This window comes from Chrysemys picta, unplaced genomic scaffold (genome assembly GCF_011386835.1).
Source record: "Chrysemys picta bellii isolate R12L10 unplaced genomic scaffold, ASM1138683v2 scaf201, whole genome shotgun sequence".
NCBI lineage: Eukaryota > Metazoa > Chordata > Testudines > Emydidae > Chrysemys > Chrysemys picta.
The window spans coordinates 54,992-76,735 of NW_027052908.1; the positions used below are offsets into that span (position 1 = coordinate 54,992).

The 21,744-nt window shown below is 51.8% G+C and overlaps 1 long non-coding RNA gene across 3 annotated transcripts in view; it reads right to left on the reverse strand.

The window, feature by feature from the left end:
- LOC135978275 (uncharacterized) overlaps window positions 1-21,744 on the reverse strand; it is a 50,377-nt gene that overhangs the window by 14,347 nt on the left and 14,286 nt on the right. For 2 of the 3 annotated variants that reach the window (XR_010595704.1, XR_010595703.1), the window contains 2 exons: window positions 21,439-21,563; window positions 19,823-19,946 (listed from right to left, as the gene is read on the reverse strand). This is a non-coding gene — a long non-coding RNA (uncharacterized LOC135978275). The remainder of the gene's footprint in view (window positions 1-19,822; window positions 19,947-21,438; window positions 21,564-21,744) is intronic. The other variant, XR_010595705.1, reaches the window with a different exon arrangement.

Below are 21,744 nucleotides of genomic sequence, written 5' to 3' on the forward strand. Positions count from 1 at the left end.
GTGATTCTACGGGACAAAATCACAGGGAGGGAATAAAATTCTGCCACCTTGAACTAGTGTTTTCCATGCTTAGAATTCAGCTGGCACCAGGTGGATCAGACTGAACAGGATACAAACCTCTCCGAGGCACTTACTTTCCTCAAAGAGAGACCTCAAGGAGGAGACTTGCTGAAGCAAAGCCAGAGGGGTCTCTGAGGTTTCCCTGGCCCTCATGTCAGCATCTCTCTCTGATGTCAGCATCTCTCTCTGAGGTCACCACCTCCCTAACACATTTGACCAATAAGCTGACGTCCTGCAAAAGGCCTTTGTGATGTCACTGCCACACCCAACCAAACCCTGAAGTGCTAATGTCCTCCTGCTGGCCTGACACTTTGAAGGTTTGAGCTACTCTGTGTGAATCACCCCACTCAATGGGTCTTCATTCTAGGAAGCAAGCCGGCTAGACAATAAAACATCAGAGGCTGCTCCCAATGCTACACTCCGTGTTTCCAAAATTACTACACTTTATGGCCAGAAGAGACCTTTAGAGCATCTAATCTAAGCCCCTGCATATCATGGGCTTCCTGTATAGTACAATAGTTACTTTTTGGGTACAAACATTCCAGAAAGGTATCTAGTCTAAATTAAATGACATTAAGAGATGGAGAATCCATCACTTTCCCTTTTAGTGAGTGCCAGGGGGCTCCATTTCCCCTTCCACTAGCTCCCCATTTACAGTGAGCCAGAGCAGTACCTGCAGCAGGGAGCGGGAGTTCCTGAAGGCCTCAGAGGCGCAGCCCCTGCAGTGTCTCAGGCACGTGGCGTAAGTGCAGGATGATGCGGAGCTGGTGCATCATTTTGGCCGTGACGTCCTCCTGCTGCAAGGGAACGAGAACCTGTCAGAGACTCAAACGCCCCGAGGAATCAGGGGGAATTAAGGGAACCTGGAACCAGCAGCATTTCCACCCAGCACCTGCCCATCAATGAGAGATGAATTCACCTCCTGAACCCCAAAATGGAGTCTTCTTGTCCTTTCTAGAAACCTCCAGAGCCAACCCCACTCCTTGTAGGGTGAGCTCCTGCTACCTCCTGCTCAGTGCCCTTCACAGATATTCCACCTCCAAACCACAGCTCAAGTCATCAGAACCCTCTTCTCCACCCCGACACAGGTTGGGCTGGGAAGCGGCTCTAACAGGGTGTGCAGGAGGGATTCTGACAGCAGTGAAGTAGGTTGCAGGGAGGTTGAGATCTTGACCCAAGTCATCCCAGACACTAATGCTAAGTCACACAATGGCAGCATCTACTGTCAGTGGGGTCCAAGCACTATTTCAACCCCACAGTTTTGGATCAACTCCCCACAAGGGGAGGAGAAGAGAACCATCAGCACCACACACACACACACACACACACACACACACACACACACCACTCCTGGTGGTGTGAGGGGAACAAGAGAAAGGACAAAAGAAGTAAGAGATGAAGAGAAAGGAAGGAGGGATGGAGGAAAAGGGAAAAGGAAAAGGACAAACCCTAATGTCCCCATGTCGGACATCAGGAATGGTAACATACATAAGCCAGTATGTGAACACTTCAATCTCCCTGGTCATTCTATTACAGATTTAAAAGTCACTATCATTGAACAAAAAAAACTTCAGAAACAGACTTCAAAGAGAAACAGCAGAACTAAAATTCATTTGCAAATTCAACACCATTAATCTGGGCTTGAATAGGGACTGGGAGTGGCTGGCTCACTACAGAAGCAGCTTTTCCTCTCCTGGAATTGACACCTCCTCATCTATTATTGGGAGTGGACTACATCCACCCTGATTTTTGAATTGGCCCTGTCAACACTGGTTCTCCACTTGTGAAGTAACTCCCTGCTCTCCATGTGTCAGTATATAATGCCTGCATCTGTAACTTTCACTCTATGCATCCGAAGAAGTGAGGTTTTTACTCACGAAAGCTTATGCCCAAATAAATCTGTTAGTCTTTAAGGTGCCACCAGACTCCTTGTTGTTTTTGTAGATACAGACTAACATGGCTACCCCCTGATACTTGACACCATGCAAGGCACTAAATTTAGCCGTATGGAGTGGAAATCCATCAACCTCAACAAAAAACTTGCACAGATACAGACAGACATCATCTTCCTCTCCAAATGCAAACAGATGGACATCATACCAAAAGGACGGAAGGTAAAAAATCCATTGCAATCAACATACTACACTGAGTATGGTGAGAGATTGTGCCACACACTCTCTCAAAGAAACTGAGGAACCACCTGATCAGCATCCTGTACAGCAGACAGGAGAAGATCAAGAATGAGCTCTCAGAACTGGAGACTCTCATACAATACCAGCCTTCTACACAAACTTCCACGTGGCTGGACTTTACAAAAATGAGACAAGCCATTTACAATGCACACTTCACTTCTCTACAGAGGAAAAAGGACTGTAAGTTATCTAAACTAATACCTGCCACTAGGGGCTATAACAATGGTACCCTCAACTCATCTAACAACATTGTCAATCTTTCCAACCACACGCTTAGCCCAGCAGAAGAGTCTGTCCTATCTCGGGGACTCTCTTTCTGTCCCACCGTCCCCACGAACATGATACAGTTCTGCGGTGATCTGGAAGCCTACTTTCCTCGTCTCCGACTCAAGGAATATTTTCAACGCACCACTGAACAGTGCACTGACCCACAGGAACCCTCCTACCAACACTACAAAAAGAAGAATTCTGCGTGGACTCCTCCTGACGGTCGAAATGACAGACTGGACCTCTACATAGAGTGTTTCCGCAGACGTGCACAGGCTGAAATTGTGGACAAACAACATCACTTGTCCCATAACCTCAGCCGTACAGAACGCAATGCCATCCACAGCCTCAGAAACAACTCTGACATTATCATCAAAGGGGCTGACAAAGGAGGTGCTGTAGTCATAATGAACAGGTCAGATTACGAACAGGAGGCTGCCAGGCAACTCTCCAAGACCACATTCTACAGGCCACTATCCTCTGATCCCACTGAGGAATACCAAAAGAAACTACACCATCTGCTCAAGAAACTCCCAGCTACAGTACGGGAACAAATCTACATGGACACACCCCCAGAACCCCGACCAGGGGTATTCTATCTGCTACCCAAGATCCATAAACCCGGAAACCCTGGACGCCCCATCATCTCAGGCATTGGCACTCTGACGGCAGGATTATCTGGCTATTTGGCCTCTCTCCTCAGGCCCTATGCTACCAGCACTCCCAGCTATCTTCGAGACACCACCAACTTCCTGAGGAAACTACAATGCATTGATGTTCTTCCTGGAAACACCATCCTGACCACCATGCATGTAGAAGCACTTTATACCAATATTCCACATGAGGATGGACTACAAGCTGTCAGGAACAGTATCCCTGATGAGGCCACAGCAAGCCTGGTGGCTGAGCTTTGTGACTTTGTCCTCACCCACAACCACTTCAGATTTGGGGACAACTTATACCTTCAAGTCAGTGGCACTGCTATGGGTACTCGCATGGCCCCACAGTATGCCAACATTTTTATGGCTGACTTAGAACAACGCTTCCTCAGCTCTCGTCCCCTAGTGCCCCTCCTCTACTTGCACTACATTGACGACATCTTCATCATATGGACCCATGGAAAGGAGGCCCTTGAAGAATTCCACCTGGACTTCAACAATTTCCACCCCACCATCAACCTCAGCCTGGACCAGTCCACACAAGAGATCCACTTCCTGGACACTACAGTACAAATAAGTGATGGTCACATAAACACCACCCTATACCGGAAACCTACTGACCGCTATACGTACCTACATGCCTCCGGCTTCCATCCAAGACACATCACACGATCCATTGTCTACAGCCAAGCCCTAAGATACAACCGAATTTGCTCCAACCCCTCAGACAGAGACAAACACCTACAAGATCTTTATCAAGCATTCGTAAAACTACAATACCCACCTGGGGAAGTGAGGAAACAGATTGACAGAGCAAGACGGGTACCCAGAAATCACCTACTACAGGACAGGCCCAACAAGAACAATAACAGAACACCACTGGCCATCACATACAGCCCCCAGCTAAAACCTCTCCAGCGCATTATCCACGATCTACAACCTATCCTGGAAAATGATCCCTCACTCTCACAGACCTTGGGAGGCAGGCCAGTCCTCGCTTACAGACAACCCCCCAACCTGAAGCAAATACTCACCAGCAACTACACACCACACCAAAGAAACACCAACCCAGGAACCTATCCCCGTAGCAAACCTCGTTGCCTACTCTGTCCCCATATCTACTCCGGCAACAGCATCAGAGGACCCAACCACATCAGCCACACCATCAGGGACTCATTCACCTGCACATCCACTAATGTCATATATGCCATCATGTGCCAGCAATGCCCCTCTCCCATGTACATTGGCCAAACCGGACAGTCCCTCCACAAAAGAATAAATGGACACAAATCGGACATCAGGAGTGGTAACATACATAAGCCAGTAAGTGAACACTTCAATCTCCCTGGTCATTCTATTACAGATTTAAAAGTCACTATCATTGAACAAAAAAACTTCAGAAACAGACTTCAAAGAGAAACAGCAGAACTAAAATTCATTTACAAATTCAACACCATTAATCTGGGCTTGAATAGGGACTGGGAGTGGCTGGCTCACTACAGAAGCAGCTTTTCCTCTCCTGGAATTGACACCTCCTCATCTATTATTTGGAGTGGACTACATCCACCCTGATTTTTGAATTGGCCCTGTCAACACTGGTTCTCCACTTGTGAAGTAACTCCCTGCTCTCCATGTGTCAGTATATAATGCCTGCATCTGTAACTTTCACTCTATGCATCCGAAGAAGTGAGGTTTTTACTCACGAAAGCTTATGCCCAAATAAATCTGTTAGTCTTTAAGGTGCCACCAGACTCCTTGTTGTTTTCCTAATATCCCCAGTGATTCTACGGGACAAAATCCCAGGGAGGGAATAAAATTCTGCCACCTTAAACTAGTGTTTTCCATGCCTAGAATTCAGATGGCACCAGGTGGATCAGACTGAACAGGTTACAAACCTCTCCGAGGCACTTACTTTCTCAACAGGGACTTCTGTTTTCTAGTAAAATGGGTAAAAGGAAAGGAGAAAACTTGAAAGAGGCTCCTGCTCTCACTCACATACGTGAACCCTAATACTCTCTCAGTCCTCAAAGAGAGACCTCGAGAAGGAGACTTGCTAAAGCAAAGCCACAGGGGTCTCTGAGGTTTCCCTGGCCCTGCGCCCCTGACTGATGTCAGCATCTCTCTCTGAGGTCACCACCTCCCTAACACCTTTGACCAATACGCTGAGATACTGCATGTAGCGGGGCGGCCTGGCTCCCAGGCGCCCCAGGAAGTCAAGGCCACCGCGGCCTGTCCCCACCCCCCGGAAGTCAAGGGGCGGGACAGGAAATATAAAGGCCAAGCCACAGCGCTCAGTAGCTGGCCGGCAGCGGGAGAGGACAGACGCTGGTGCCCGAGCTCCCGCGGACCTGAGCCTGCCGAGAGCCCGGTATCCTGAGGAACGGTCTGAGCTTCCCCCGCCAAGGGCCCAGAGGGAGTGACAGACCTACCTGCTGCTCGGGGCCCGGAGCAGCCCACGATCTGCGACCCAGCAGACGGAACTCAGGAGGAACAGGTACCCATGGAGGAGGAGATGGGAAGTGGCCCGGGGATAGCAGACCCCGAACCCATGTCAGTGTGTTGCGGTCAGGATCCCCACTGACTGCGCGGCAGACGGACTGCTGCGGATAGGGCCCCGGGCTGGAACACAGTGGAGTGGGTGGGCCTGTGTTCCCCCCTGCCACCCCGTGCTGGGTGGCAGTCTCTCCTCCTCCTTGTCCAAGGGGCCTGGGCCTCTGACTGACGATTGGTTTGCTGCCCCGCCCTGACCTAGGGCCTGGGCTAACCCAAACTGACCCAGCTCCTGCTACAAGGCCTGGGCCGCTGACTGACTACTGGTTTGTTCCCCGCCCTGACCCAGGGCCGGAGCTGTTGATTGTGTGCTCAGTCCCTGCATAAGGGCCTGAGCTCTGAAAAGACGGTTACTCACCGTTGTAACTGTTGTTCTTCGAGATGTGTTGCTCATATCCATTCCATTAGGTGTGTGCGCGCCGCGTGCACGATCGTCGGAAGATTTTTACCCTAGCAACACCGGCGGGTCGGCTGTGGAGCCCCCTAGAGTGGCGCCTTCATGGCGCTGAATATATACCCCAGCCGACCCGGCGCCCCCTCAGTTCCTTCTTGCCGGCTACTCCGACAGTGGGGACGGGGGGCGGGTTTGGAATGGATATGAGCAACACATCTCGAAGAACAACAGTTACAACGGTGAGTAACCGTCTTTTCTTCTTCGAGTGCTTGCTCATATCCATTCCATTAGGTGACTCCCAAGCCCAACTTAGGTGGTGGGGTCGGAGTGAGACATTGCTGTGTGCAAAACCGCTGATCCGAAGGCAGCATCGTCCCTGGACTGCTGCACTAGTGCATAGTGAGCTGTAAACGTGTGGACTGATGACCAAACCGCAGCCCTACAAATGTCCTGGATCGGAACTTGCGCCAGGAAAGCCGTCGAGGAAGCTTGGGCCCTCGTGGAGTGGGCGGTGAGGTGCGATGCTGAGACACCTGCCAGGTCATAGCAAGTCCGGATGCAAGACGTAATCCAAGAGGATAGGCGTTGTGAGGAGACCGGTGAGCCTTTCATTCGGTCGGCCACTGCAACGAAGAGTTGCGTCGTCTTTCTAAAGTGCCTTGTGCGGTCAATATAGAAAGCCAGGGCCCTGCGTACGTCCAGAGAATGCAAACGTTGATCCTGGCGAGTAGCATGTGGTTTAGGATGAAAGACCGGGAGAAATATATCCTGGTTGATATGAAATGGAGAAACCACCTTAGGGAGAAAGGCAGGATGTGGGCGAAGCTGCACTTTATCCTTATGGAAAACTGTGTAAGGGGGCTCGGATGTAAGCGCCCTGAGTTCAGAAACGCGCCTTGCTGAGGTGATGGCTACGAGGAAGGCTGTCTTCCAGGATAGGTACAAAGTGAACAGGTGGCCAGTGGCTCGAATGGAGGACCTGTGAGCTTGGAGAGAACCAGGTTGAGGTCCCACGTCGGAACGGGCTGACGTTGTTGTGGGTACATCCGGTCTAAGCCCTTGAGGAATCTAACGACCATCGGGTTAGAGAATACCGAGGACGCGAGTTCTCCTGGGTGAAAGGCCGATATAGCGGCCAGGTGAACTCTAATTGAAGATATCGCCAACCCCTGCTGTTTTAGGGAGAGGAGATATTCCAATATGAGAGGAATAGGTGCCTGTAATGGGGACGTGGCTCGTTGTTCGCACCAACAGGAGAACCGCTTCCACTTGGCCAGGTACGTGGTCCGTGTTGAGGGCTTCCTACTGCTCAGCAGAATCTGTTGGACAGAGTGCGAGCACTGCTGCTCTGCCTGGGTGAACCATGGAGCAGCCACTCCGTGAGGTGGAGTGATTGCAGGTCGGGGTGACGCAGGCGACCGTGGTCCTGAGAGATGAGATCCGGACATAATGGAAGCGGGATCGGTGTCTGAACCGAGAGCTCCAACAGCGTGGTGTACCAATGTTGTCTCGGCCACGCTGGGGCGATCAGAATCACCTGTGCCTGGTCTCTGCGCAATTTGAGCAGTACCTTGTGGACGAGAGGAAACGGAGGGAAGGCATAAAACAGGTGGTCTTTCCAGGAAAGGAGAAACGCATCCGAGAGGGAGCCCGGAGCTCGACCTTGCAGGGAGCAGAACATGTGGCACTTCCTGTTGTCTCGAGATGCAAACAGGTCTATCTGGGGAAACCCCCACTTCTGGAAAACGGAATGTATGACGTCCGGACGGATAGACCACTCGTGCGTTTGAAAGGACCTGCTGAGTCGGTCCGCCAGAGTGTTCTGGACTCCAGGGAGGAACGATGCCGTGAGATGGATTGAGTGGGCGATGCAGAAGTCCCACAGGCGAATGGCCTCTTGGCATAGAATTGACGAACGTGCTCCTCCTTGCTTGTTGATGTAAAACATGGCAGTGGTGTTGTCGATGAGAACTAACACACAGCGGCCACGTAGGAGATTGAGAAATGCCTGGCACGCCAGGCGCACCGCCATCAGTTCCCGAACATTGATGTGCAGGGCTATCTGGGGTGCAGTCCACAGGCCCTGGGTATGGGAAGGACTGCAAATTGGTAGTGCACCTTGCTTACCACGAACCGCAGGAAGCGTCTGTGAGGCGGGTAAATTGCTATGTGAAAGTATGCATCTTTTATGTCGAGGGCGGCGAACCAGTCTCCAGGATCGAGGGAAGGGATAATGGTCCCCAAAGGGACCATGCGGAACTTCAACTTTACTACGAATTTGTTGAGTCCGCGCAAGTCCAACATGGGTCGCAGACCTCCTTTGGACTTGGGAATGAGGAAGTAACGGGAATAGAATCCCCTGCCCCTTAACTCCACTGGAACCTCCTCTATGGCCCCCATAGCAAGGAGCGTGGAAACTTCCTGTATAAGAAGTTGCTCGTGAGAAGGGTCCCTGAAGAGGGACGGGGAAGGGGGGGGGGGAGGGGGGAATTGAGGAAAACTGGATAGCATATCCCCTGTCCACAGTGCGAAGGACCCAACGGTCCGAGGTTATAAGGGACCAGGCATGGTGGAAATGGGAAAGGCGATCCCGAAAGGATGGGGCTGGATCCTGTGGGATGACTGGGGCGCCGTCCTCGACCGCACCTTCAAAAGTTCTGCCTGGGGCCTGAAGGTGGTCTAGGTGGCCCCTGGTTCTGACCAGGTTGAGGGCCGGTCCACCTTCTTCTACCACCTCGTCCTCGCCTCCGGGTCGAGTCCTGTCTCTGACGAGGCGGGGGGGGGGGGGGGTAGAAGCGCTGAGGCTGCGGTCTAAATGGCCTGCGCTGAGGGCCCACAACATGCATCCCCAAGGAACGCATGATCGTCCTGGAGTCCTTGAGGCTCTGCAGGCGAGAGTCCGTCTTTTCTGAAAACAACCCCTGTCCTTCAAAGGGCAGATCCTGCAGGGTTTGCTGCAGTTCCTGAGGCAGACCCGAAACCTGGAGCCAGGAGATCCTCCGCATAGCGATACCTGAGGCCAGGGTTCTCGCAGCAGAGTCCGCTATGTCTAAGGAGGCCTGTAAGGAGGTCCGAGCCACCTTCTTACCCTCCTCCACCAGGGCTCCAAACTCCTCCCTGGACTCTTGGGGAACCAACTCCTTGAACTTCCCCATAGAGTTCCAGGAGTTAAAGCTATAGCGGCTCAAGAGCGCCTGTTGATTAGCCGCTCTAAGTTGCAGCCCTCCGGCTGAGTAAACTTTACGGCCGAATAAATCGAGGCGCTTAGCCTCCTTCGATTTAGGCGCTGCGGCCTGCTGACCGTGGCGCTCCCTTGCGTTCACTGATGCCACCACCAGTGAACACGGCTGGGGGTGGGTATACAAGTACCTGTAGTCTTTAGACGGGACAAAGTATTTCCTTTCCACCCCTCTCGCTGTGGGTGGGATAGAGGCAGGAGTCTGCCATATCGTAGATACATTGGCTTGTATCGTGCGGATCAGGGGTAACGCCACCCTCGATGGGGCATCCGCTCCGAGGATATTCACAATGGGGTCGTGCACCTCCACTATCTCCTCCGCCTGCAGGTCCATATTACGGGCCATCCTACGCAGAAGATCTTGGTGAGCCCGAAGATCTATTGGAGGTGGACCTGTGCACGATGTGCCCGCCACTGCCTCATCCGGAGAGGAAGAGGAAGATGCCTCCGGTGGAACAGGATCCAAGGGAGGGTCCTGGTCTCCCTGCTCCTGGGCCGGAGCATCACCTGCGCTTGAGTCCAGGGCGTCAGGTGGTGCGGACACGGAAGCCTCCATGCCCCCTGGCGGAGGCCGAGAGATGGTGGACTCCGGGGCCCTTCTAACAGAGTGACCGGAGCGAGAGGTCGAAGCAACTGGAGCCCCTTGTGCCTGATGGTACGCCCACGGGGTCCAAAACGACCAGTGAGATGGGCCATGAGAATGGTCCTCTGTTATGTTCTGCCAATGGCCCAAGTCCTGTTCCTCGGCTTGCCCCTGAGGGGGGGTATGCCGATCTCGAGAGGTCCTCCGAGGAGCGAGACCCCGATCTCGATGGCCATGGCGGTGCCGAGAGCGTCGAGACGATTCCCGTGGGCTGCGGTGCCGCACGGTGCCGGTCTGGAGATGATCTATCTCCACGCGGTGCCGGCGATCGGTGCCGGGACCGCGACCGGTGCCGATGACCTCGTCGGTGCCGGGAGTCGGATCTGGACCTCGACGAGGACCTGGAGTATGCCCGGTACCGGGAGCGGCCTCTCGACGTCGAGCGGCGACCGTAGCGGTGCCGAGAACTACGTCTCGACGTTGATCGGTGCCGACGATCATAGCGGTGCCGAGACGTAGAGCGGTGCCGCGAAGAAGATCTTGGCCGCGAGTACGACCGGTGCCGAGGTGATATTCGGTGCCGGGACTGCGAGCGGCGTGGGGACCTGCTTCGGGACCTGGATCGGTGCCGAGGTTCCAGCCCTTGCGATGGAGGGCGCATCAAGGCAGGTTTCCCCCTCAACTGGACCGGGCGAGTCAACGGTGCCGTCAGTGCCGGTGGTTGGGGCGGTGCCGGCTCCGTGAGAGCTATTAAGTCTCTCGCCGCCGCGAAGGTCTCTGGTGTCGACGGGAGGCACCGTATCACCGCCGGCCTCGGTGGAGACGCCATCTGCACCGGACTCAACGGCCTCGGCGCCGGAGTCGACGGTGCTGGAGGCACCTGTTTCCGGTGCTCCACCGGCGGACACGGCTCTACCCCCGGCACTGGGAGAGCCAGCGTCTTCGGCACGGAGGTCCCCGTCTTATGGGCTCTCTTATGCCCTGGGGATAATGACCGGCGCCGAGGCACTTGCTGTGCTTGCGGCGCCGACGAGGTCCGGTGCCGGGGAGGCTCATCTGACGCCACTCGCGTGGTCGTCATGGCCGGTGCCGCCGGGGCACTGCGCACCGAGGCGCTAGGTGCCGGGGCCTGACTTGTAGATGGAGCGTCCGGACTAAGTGCCGCCTCCATCAGGAGTTGCCGGAGCCGAAAGTCCCGCTCCTTCTTGGTCCTTGGTCTGAAGGCCTTACAGATCTTGCACTTATCTGTTTGATGGGACTCTCCCAGGCACTTCAGACAGGAGTCGTGCGGGTCGCTCGTGGGCATAGGCTTAGCGCAGGAGGCGCACAGCTTGAAGCCGGGAGCGTTGGGCATGAGCCCGGCCCCGCGGCCGGGGGAGAAAGGGGGAGACGACCCCCTTAATCCCCTGAACTATTATAACAACTAGAACAACTTTTAAAACTATTGAACTATTTAGCTATAAACACTAGGACTATAACTATAACTATAACTGCGAATAACAAACTAAGCTAGGGAGAGTGGAGAACAGCTAAGCAGCGCTCCACAGTTCCAACGACCGTCAGGGGCGGTAAGAAGGAACTGAGGGGGCGCCGGGTCGGCTGGGGTATATATTCAGCGCCATGAAGGCGCTACTCTAGGGGGCTCCACAGCCGACCCGCCGGCGTTGCTAGGGTAAAAATCTTCCGACGATCGTGCACGCGGCGCGCACACACCTAATGGAATGGATACGAGCAAGCACTCGAAGAAGAACTGTTGATTGTGTCCTCAGTCCCTGCACAAAGGCCTGAGCGCCGAACTGCTAATTGTGTGCTCAGCCCCTACCCAAAGGTCTGGGCCCTAACTGTTATTCGCTTTGTAGCGGGGCGGCCTGGCTCCCAGGTACCCCAGGAAGGGACGAGCCCCACCCCGGAACTACTACACTGCAAAAGGCCTTTGTGATGTCACTGCCACACCCACCCATCCCCTGAAGTGCTAATGTCCTGCTGCTGGCCTGACACTTTGAAGGTTTCAGCTACTCTCTGTGGATCACCCCACTCGATGCGTCTTCATTCTAGGAAGCAAGTCGGCTAGACAGTAAAGCATCAGAGGCTGCTCCCAATGCTACACTCAGTGTTTCCAAAATTACTACACTTTATGGCCAGAAGAGACCTTTAGAACATCTCATCTAACCCCCTGCATATCATAGGCTTCCTGTATAGTACAATAGGTACTTTTTGGGCACACACATTCCAGAAAGGCATCTAGTCTTCATGAAATGACATCAAGAGATGGAGAATCCACCACTTTCCCTTTTACTGAGTGCCAGGGGGCTCCATTTCCCCTTCCACTAGGACCCCATTTACAGTGAGCCAGAGCAGTACCTGCAGCAGGGAGCGGGAGTTGCTGATGGCCTCACAGGCACAGCCCCTGCAGTGTCTAAGGCACCTGGCACAAGTGGCGGATGATGCGGGTGCATCACTCTCGCCATGACGTCCTCCTGCTGCAAGGCAACGAGAACCTGTCAAAGACGCAAACGCCCCGAGGAATAAGGGGGAATTAAGGGCACCTGGAACCAGCAGTATTTAAACTGACTACCTGCCCACCACTGAGGGATGAATTCACCTCCTGAACCCCAGAATGGAGTCTTCTTGTCCTTTCTAGTAACCTCCAGTGCCAACCCACCACCTTGTAGGGTGAGCTCCTGCTACCTCCCCCTCAGTACCCTTGACAGCTGTTCTACCTCCAAACCACAGCTCAAGTTATCAGAACCCTCTTGTCCACCCCCACCCAGGTTGGGCAGGGAGGCGGCTCTAGCAGGGGGGGCAGGAGGGATTCTGCCAGCAGTGAAGTGGGTTGCGGGGAGGTTGAGATCTTGCCCCAATCATCCCAGACACTAATGCTAAGCCACAGGATGGCAGCATCTAGTGTCATTGGAGTTCAAGCACTATTTCAACCCCACAGTTTTGGATCAACTTCCCACAAGGGGAGGTGAAGAGCACCCCCAGCAACACACACACACACACACACACACACACACCACTCCTGGTGGTGGCAGGTGAACAGGAGAAAGGACAAAAGAAGTAAGAGATGAAGAGAAAGGAAGGAGGGATGGAGGAAAAGGTAAAACGAAAATGACAAACACTAATGTCCCCTGTGATTCTACGGGACAAAATCCCACAGAGGGAATAAAATTCTGCCACCTGAAACTAGTGTTTTCCATGCCTAGAATTCAGCTGGCACCAGATGGATCAGACTGAGCAGGTTCCAAAACCTCTTGGAGGCTCTTACCTTCTAAATAGGGACGTCTGTTTTCTAGTAAAATCCGTCAAAGGAAAGGAGAAAACTCCAAAGAGGCTCCTGCTCGCACTCACACATGTGAACACTAATACTCTCTCAGTCCTCAAAGAGAGACCTCGAGAAGGAGACTTGCTGAAGCAATAACAGACACTTGGTGGGATAACTCACATGACTGGAGTACTGTCATGGATGGATATAAACTGTTCAGGAAGGACAGGCAGGGCAGAAAAGGTGGGGGAGTTGCATTGTATGTAAGAGAGGAGTATGAGTGCTCAGAGGTCCGGTATGAAACTGTAGAAAAACCTGAGAGTCTCTGGATAAAGTTGAGAAGTGTGAGCAACAAGGGGGATGTCACGGTTGGAGTCTGGTATAGACCACCAGACCAGGGGGATGAGGTGGACGAGGCTTTCTTCTGGCAACTAGCAGAAGTTGCTAGATCGCAGGCCCTGGTTCTCATGGGAGACTTTAATCACCCTGATATCTGCTAGGAGAGCAATACAGCGGTGCACAGACAATCCAGGAAGTTTTTGGAAAGTGTAGGGCACAATTTCCTGGTGCAAGTGCTGGAGGAACCAACTAGGGGCAGAGCTTTTCTCGACCTGCTGCTCACAAACAGGGAAGAATTAGTAGGGGAAGCAAAAGTGGATGGGAACCTGGGAGGCAGTGACCATGAGATGGTCGAGTTCAGGATCCTGACACAAGGAAGAAAGGAGAGCAGCAGAATACGGACCCTGGACTTCAGAAAAGCAGACTTTGACTCCCTCAGGGAACAGATGGGCAGGATCCCCTGGGAGAATAACATGAAGGGCAAAGGGGTCCAGGAGAGCTGGCTGTATTTTAAAGAATCCTTATTGCGGTTGCAGGAACAAACCATCCCGATGTGTAGAAAGAATAGTAAATATGGCAGGCCACCAGCTTGGCTAAACAGTGAAATCCTTGCTGATCTTAAACGCAAAAAAGAAGCTTACAAGAAGTGGAAGATTGGACAAATGACCAGGGAGGAGTATAAAAATATTGCTCAGGCATGCAGGAGTGAAATCAGGAAGGCCAAATCACACTTGGAGTTGCAGCTAGCAAGAGATGTTAAGAGTAACAAGAAGGGTTTCTTCAGGTATGTTAGCAACAAGAAGAAAGTCAAGGAAAGTGTGGGCCCCTTACTGAATGAGGGAGGCAACCTAGTGACTGAGGATGTGGAAAAAGCTAATGTACTCAATGCTTTTTTTGCCTCTGTCTTCACGAACAAGGTCAGCTCCCAGACTGCTGCACTGGGCAGCACAATATGGGGAGAAGGTGACCAGCCCTCTGTGGAGAAAGAAGTGGTTCGGGACTATTTAGAAAAACTGGACGTGCACAACTCCATGGGGCTGGATGCGCTGCATCCGAGGGTGCTAAAGGACTTGGCGGATGAGATTGCACAGCCATTAGCCATTATTTTTGAAAACTCATGGCGATCGAGGGAGGTCCCGGATGACTGGAAAAAGGCTAATGTAGTGCCCATCTTTAAAAAAGGGAAGGAGGAGGATCCGGGGAACTACAGGCCAGTCAGCCTCACCTCAGTCCCTGGAAAAATCATGGAGCAGGTCCTCAAGGAATCAATGATGAAACACTTAGAGGAGAGGAAAGTGATCAGGAACAGTCAGCATGGATTCACCAAGGGCAAGTCGTGCCTGACTAACCTAATTGCCTTCTATGATGAGATAACTGGCTCTGTGGATGAGGGGAAAGCAGTGGATGTGTTATTCCTTGACTTTAGCAAAGCTTTTGATACGCTCTCCCACAGTATTCTTGCCACCAAGTTAAAGAAGTATGGGATGGATGAATGGACTGTAAGGTGGATAGAAAGCTGGCTGGATCGTCGGGCTCAACGGGTAGTGATCAATGGCTCCATGTCTAGTTGGCAGCCGGTTTCAAGCGGAGTAGTGCCCCAAGGGTCGGTCCTGGGGCCGGTTTTGTTTAATATCTTTATTAATGATCTGGAGGATGGTGTGGACTGCACTCTCAGCAAGTTTGCAGATGACACTAAACTAGGAGGCGTGGTAGATACGCTAGAGGGTAGGGATCGGATACAGAGGGACCTAGACAAATTAGAGGATTGGGCCAAAAAAAACCTGATGAAGTTCAACAAGGACAAGTGCAGAGTCCTGCACTTAGGACGGAAGAATCCCATGCACTGCTACAGACTAGGGACCGAATGGCTAGGTAGCAGTTCTGCAGAAAAGGACCTAGGGGTCACAGTGGACGAGAAGCTGGATATGAGTCAACAGTGTGCTCTTGTGGCCAAGAAGGCTAACGGCATTTTGGGCTGTATAAGTAGGGGCATTGCCAGCAGATCGAGGAACGTGATCGTTCCCCTTTATTCGACATTGGTGAGGCCTCATCTGGAATACTGTGTCCAGTTTTGGGCCTGTGGAAGCAGAGAAAGAGCTCACAGGAAGGGGATGCAATGCATGACAGTTCGTTAGCAAGAGTTAGGCTAACTGTAACCCTAATAACGCGAGATTTGTAGAAGCGAGGAATGTGTGAGGCGGGTGAGAAAGAACTGTGTAAGAAGTCATTATGACCTGGTATAGATAAGGTGTAGAAGACCTTGTGTAGATAAGGTATAGAAAATATTCTATGTTGGCAAGAGTCAAAACAAGTGAAGAAATGAGATATCAAGATGGCCTATGTATAAACAAAACGCAGCTGTCCCTCGTTATTTCTGTAATGAAAGGTATAAATGCTTGCTGTAATTAGTTACCTGGGAGAGACCTGCTTAGCTCTCTCCCTCTGGGCAATTGTGAGCGTTAATAAAGCATCTGACTTGCTGTACCTAAACAAATAGTGAGAACTCTGTTTTTCTCCGACAGGCCCCACACTACAAGAAGGATGTGGAAAAATTGGAAAGAGTCCAGTGGAGAGCAACAAAAATGATTAGGGGTCTGGAGCACATGACTTATGAGGAGAGGCTGAGGGAACTGGGATTGTTTAGTCTCCAGAAGAGAAGAATGAGGGGGGATTTGATAGCAGCCTTCAACTACGTGAAGGGGGGTTCCAAAGAGGATGGAGCTCGGTTGTTCTCAGTGGTGGCAGATGACAGAACAAGGAGCAATGGTCTCAAGTTGCAGTGGGGGAGGTCCAGGTTGGATATTAGGAAACACTATTTCACAAGGAGGGTGGTGAAGCACTAGAATGCGTTAACTAGGGAGGTGGTGGAGTCTCCTTCCTTGGAGGTTTTTAAGGCCCGGCTTGACAAAGCCCTGGATGGGATGATTTAGTTGGGAATTGGTCCTGCTTTGAGGACGGGGTTGGAGTAGATGACCTCTTGAGGTCCCTTCCAACCCTGATATTCTATGATTCTATGATTCTATGAAAGTCACAAGGAGTTTGGATCTTGATTCACCAGGAGTTGGTGGGAGGAAGGAGGGGGGATGGTTTATTTCTCCTTGTTTTAAGATCCAAGGGGTTTGGATCTGTATTCACCAGGGAATTGCTGAAAGGTTTCTCAAGGCTACCCAGGGGAGGAAATTAGCCTTGGGATGGTGGTTAAGCTTAGAGGTTTTCATGCAGGCCCCTACATTTGTACCCTAAACTTCAAAGCGGGGATACAGCCTTGACACAGGTACTCTCTGTGGATCACCCCACTCAATGCGTCTTCATTCTAGGAAGCAAGCCGGCTAGACAGTAAAACATCACAGGCTGCTCCCAATACTACACTCAGTGTTTCCAAAATTTGTAGACTTTATGGCCACAAGAGACCTTTAGAGCATCTCATCTAAGCCCCTGCATATCATGGGCTTCCTGTATAGTACAATAGTTACTTTTTGGGCACAAACATTCCAGAAAGGTATCTAGTCTAAATTAAATGACATTAAGAGATGGAGAATCCATCACTTTCCCTTTTAGTGAGTGCCAGGGGGCTCCATTTCCCCTTCCACTAGCTCCCCATTTACAGTGAGCCAGAGCAGTACCTGCAGCAGGGAGCGGGAGTTGCTGATGGCCTCAGAGGCACAGCCCCTGCACTGTCTCAGGAATCTGGCGCAAGTGCCGGATGATGCGGAGCTGGTGCATCACTTTTGGCCGTGACGTCCTCCTGCTGCAAGGGAACGAGAACCTGTCAGAGACTCAAACGCCCCGAGGAATCAGGGGGAATTAAGGGAACCTGGAACCAGCAGTATTTCCACCCAGCACCTGCCCATCAATGAGAGATGAATTCACCTCCTGAACCCCAAAATGGAGTCTTCTTGTCCTTTCTAGAAACCTCCAGATCCAACCCCCCTCCTTGAAGGGTGAGCTCCTGCTACCTCCTGCTCAGTGCCCTTCACAGATATTCCACCTCCAAACCACAGCTCAAGTCATCAGAACCCTCTTCTCCACCCCGACACAGGTTGGGCTCGGAGGCGGCTCTAACAGGGTGTGCAGGAGGGATTCTGACAGCAGTGAAGTGGGTTGCAGGGAGGTTGAGATCTTGACCCAAGTCATCCCAGACACTAATGCTAAGTCACACAATGGCAGCATCTACTGTCAGTGGGGTCCAAGCACTATTTCAACCCCACAGTTTTGGATCAACTCCCCACAAGGGGAGGAGAAGAGAACCATCAGCACCACACACACACACACACACACACCACTCCTGGTGGTGTGAGGGGAACAAGAGAAAGGACAAAAGAAGTAAGAGATGAAGAGAAAGGAAGGAGGGATGGAGGAAAAGGTAAAACGAAAAGGACAAACCCTAATGTCCCCAGTGATTCTACCAGACAAAATTACAGGGAGGGATTAAAATTCTGCCACCTTGAACTAGTGTTTTCCATGCCTAGAACTCAGCTGGCACCAGATGGATCAGACTGAGCAGGTTCCAAAACCTCTTGGAGGCTCTTACTTTCTAAACAGGGATGTCTGTTTTCTAGTAAAATCAGTAAAAGGAAAGGAGACAACTCGAAAGAGGCTCCTGCTCTCACTCAAATACGTGAATCCTAATACTCTCTCAGTCCTCAAGAGAAACCTCGAGAAGAAGACTTGCTGAAGCAAAGCCAGAGGGGTCTCTGAGGTTTCCCTGGCCATGCGCCCCTGTCCTGCCTCGCTGATGGCAGCATCTCTCTCTGAGGTTACCACCTCCCTAACACCTTTGACCAATATGCTGAGGTCCTGCAAAAGACCTTTGTGATATCACTGCCACCAATCAAACCCTTAAATGCTAATGTCCTGCTGCTGGCCTGACACTATGAAGGTTTGAGCTACTCTCTGTGGATCACCCCACTCAATGCATCCTCATTCTAGGAAGCAAGCGGGCTAGACAGTAAAACATCAGAGGCTGCTCCCAATGCTACACTCAGTGTTTCCAAAATTAGTAGACTTTATGGTCAGAAGAGACATTTAGAGCATCTAATCTAACCCGCTGCATATCATAGGCTTACTGTATAGTACAATAGTTACTCTTTGGGCACACACATTCCAGAAAGGCATCTAGTCTTCATTCAATGACATCAAGAGATGGAGAATCCACCACTTTCCCTTTTAGTGAGGGCCAGGGGGCTCCATTTCCCCTTCCACTAGCACCCCATTTACAGTGAGCCAGAGCAGTACCTGCAGCAGGGAGTGGGAGTTGCTGATGTCCACAGAGGCACAGCCCTTGCAGTGTCAACTTCCCACAAGGGGAGGTGAAGAGCACCCCCAGCAACACACACACACACACCACTCCTGGTGGTGGGAGGGGAACAAGAGAAAGCAAGGAGGGATGGAGGAAAAGGTAAAACGAAAAGGACAAACCCTAATGTCCCCAGTGATTCTACGGCACAAAATCCCAGGTGGGCTATACAATTCTGCCACTTTGAACTAGTGTTTTCCATGCCTAGAATTCAGCTGGCACCAGATGGATCAGACTGCAGACTGAGCAGGTTAAAAACCTCTCCAAGGTTCTTACCTTCTCAACAGGCACGTCTGTTTTCTAGTAAAATCAATAAAAGGAGAAACTCGAAAGAGGTTCCTCCTCGCACTCACATACTTGAACCCTAATACTCTCTGAGTCCTAAAAAGGGAGACCTCGAGAAGGAGACTTGCTAAAGCAAAGCCAAAGGGGTCTCTGAGGTTTCCCTGGCCCTGCGCTCCTGTCCTGCCTCGCTGATGTCAGCATCTCTCTCTCAGGTAACCACCTCCCTAACACCTTTGACCCATAGGCTGAGGTCCAGGATAAGGCCTTTGTGATATCACTGCCACACCCAACCAAACCCTAAAGTGCTAATGTCCTGCTACTGGCCTGACACTTTGAAGGTTTGAGCTACTCTCTGTGCATCACCCCACTCAATGCATCCTCATTCTAGGAAGCAAGCGGGCTAGACAGTAAAACATCAGAGGCTGCTCCCAATGCTACACTCAGTGTTTCCAAAATTAGTAGACTTTATGGTCAGAAGAGACATTTAGAGCATCTAATCTAACCCGCTGCATATCATAGGCTTACTGTATAGTACAATAGTTACTCTTTGGGCACACACATTCCAGAAAGGCATCTAGTCTTCATTCAATGACATCAAGAGATGGAGAATCCACCACTTTCCCTTTTAGTGAGGGCCAGGGGGCTCCATTTCCCCTTCCACTAGCTCCCCATTTACAGTGAGCCAGAGCAGTACCTGCAGCAGGGAGCGGGAGTTGCTGAAGGCCTCAGAGGAACAGCCCCTGCAGTGTCTCAGGCACCTGGCACAAGTGCCGGATGATGCGGAGCTGGTGCATCACTTTGGCCGTGACGTCCTCCTGCTGCAAGGGAACGAGAACCTGTCAGAGACTCAAAGGCCCCGAGGAATCACGGGGAATTAAGGGCACCTGGAACCAGCAGTATTTCCACCCACCACCTGCCCACCGCTGAGGGATGAATTCACCTCCTGAACGCCAGAATGGAGTCTTCTTGTCCTTTCTAGTATCCTCCAGTGCCAACCCCCGTCCTTGTAGGATTAGCTCCTGCTACCTCCCCCTCAGTGTTCTTCACAGCTGTTCCACCTCCAAACCAAACCTCAAGTTATCAGAACCCTCTTCTGCACCCCCAACTATGTTGGGCATCGAGGCGGCTCTAGCGGGGGGGGCAGGAGGGATTCTGCCAGAAGTGAAGTGGGTTGAGGGGAGGTTGAGATCTTGCCCCAAGTCATCCCAGACACTAATGCTAAGCCACAGGATGGCAGCATCTAGTGTAGTGGAGTCCAAGCACTATTTCAACCATACAGTTTTGGATGAACTCCCCACAAGGGGAGGTGAAGAGCACCCCCAGCAACACACACACAAACACACACACACACCACTCCTGGTGGTGAAAGGGGAACAGGAGAAAGGACAAAAGAAGTAAGAGATGAAGAGAAAGGAAGGAGGGATGGAGGAAAAGGTAAAACGAAAAGGACAAACCCTAATGTCCCCAGTGATTCTACCAGACAAAATCCCAGGGAGGGAATAAAATTCTGCCATCTTAAACTACTGTTTTCCATGCCTAGAATTCAGCTGGCACCAGATGGATCAGACTGAGCAGGTTCCAAAACCTCTTGGAGGCTCTTACCTTCTAAATAGGGACGTCTGTTTTCTAGTAAAATCCGTCAAAAGGAAAGGAGAAAACTCGAAAGAGGCTCCTGCTCACACTCACATACGTCAACCCTAACACTCTCTCAGTCCTCAAAGAGAGACCTCGAGAAGGAGACTTGCTGAAGCAAAGCCACAGGGTCTCTGAGGTTTCCCTGGCCCTGTGCTCCTGTCCTGCCAGGCTGATGTCAGCATCTCTCTCGGAGGTCACCACCTCCCTAACACCTTTGACCAATAGGCTGACGTCCTGCAAAAGGCCTTTGTGATATCACTGCCACACCCACCCTTCCCCAGAAGTGCTAATGTCCTGCTGCTGGCCTGACACTTTGAAGGTTTCAGCTACTCTCTGTGGATCACCCCACTCAATGCCTGTTCATTCTAGGAAGCAAGCCGGCTAGACGGTAAAACATCAGAGGCTGCTCCCAATGCTACACTCAGTGTTTCCAACATTAGGGGACTTTATGGCCAGAAGAGACCTTTAGAGCATCTCATCTAACCCCTTGCATACCATAGGCTTGCTGTATAGTACAATAGTTACTCTTTGGGCACACACATTCCAGAAAGGCATCTAGTCTTCCTTCAATGACGTCAAGAGATAGAGAATCCACCACTTTCCCTTTTAGTGAGTGCCAGGGGGCTCCATTACCCCTTCCACTAGCTCCCCATTTACAGTGAGCCAGAGCAGTACCTGCAGCAGGGAGCGGGAGTTGCTGATGGCCTCAGAGGCACAGCCCCTGCAGTGTCTCAGGAATCTGGCGCAAGTGCCGGATGATGCGGAGCTGGTGCATCACTTTTGGCCGTGACGTCCTCCTGCTGCAAGGGAACGAGAACCTGTCAGAGACTCAAACGCCCCGAGGAATCAGCGGGAATTAAGGGCACCTGGAACCAGCACTACTTCCACCCATCACCTGCCCACCACTGAGGGATAAATTCACCTCCTGAACCCCAGAATGGAGTCTTCTTGTCCTTTCTAGTAACCTCCAGTGCCAACCCC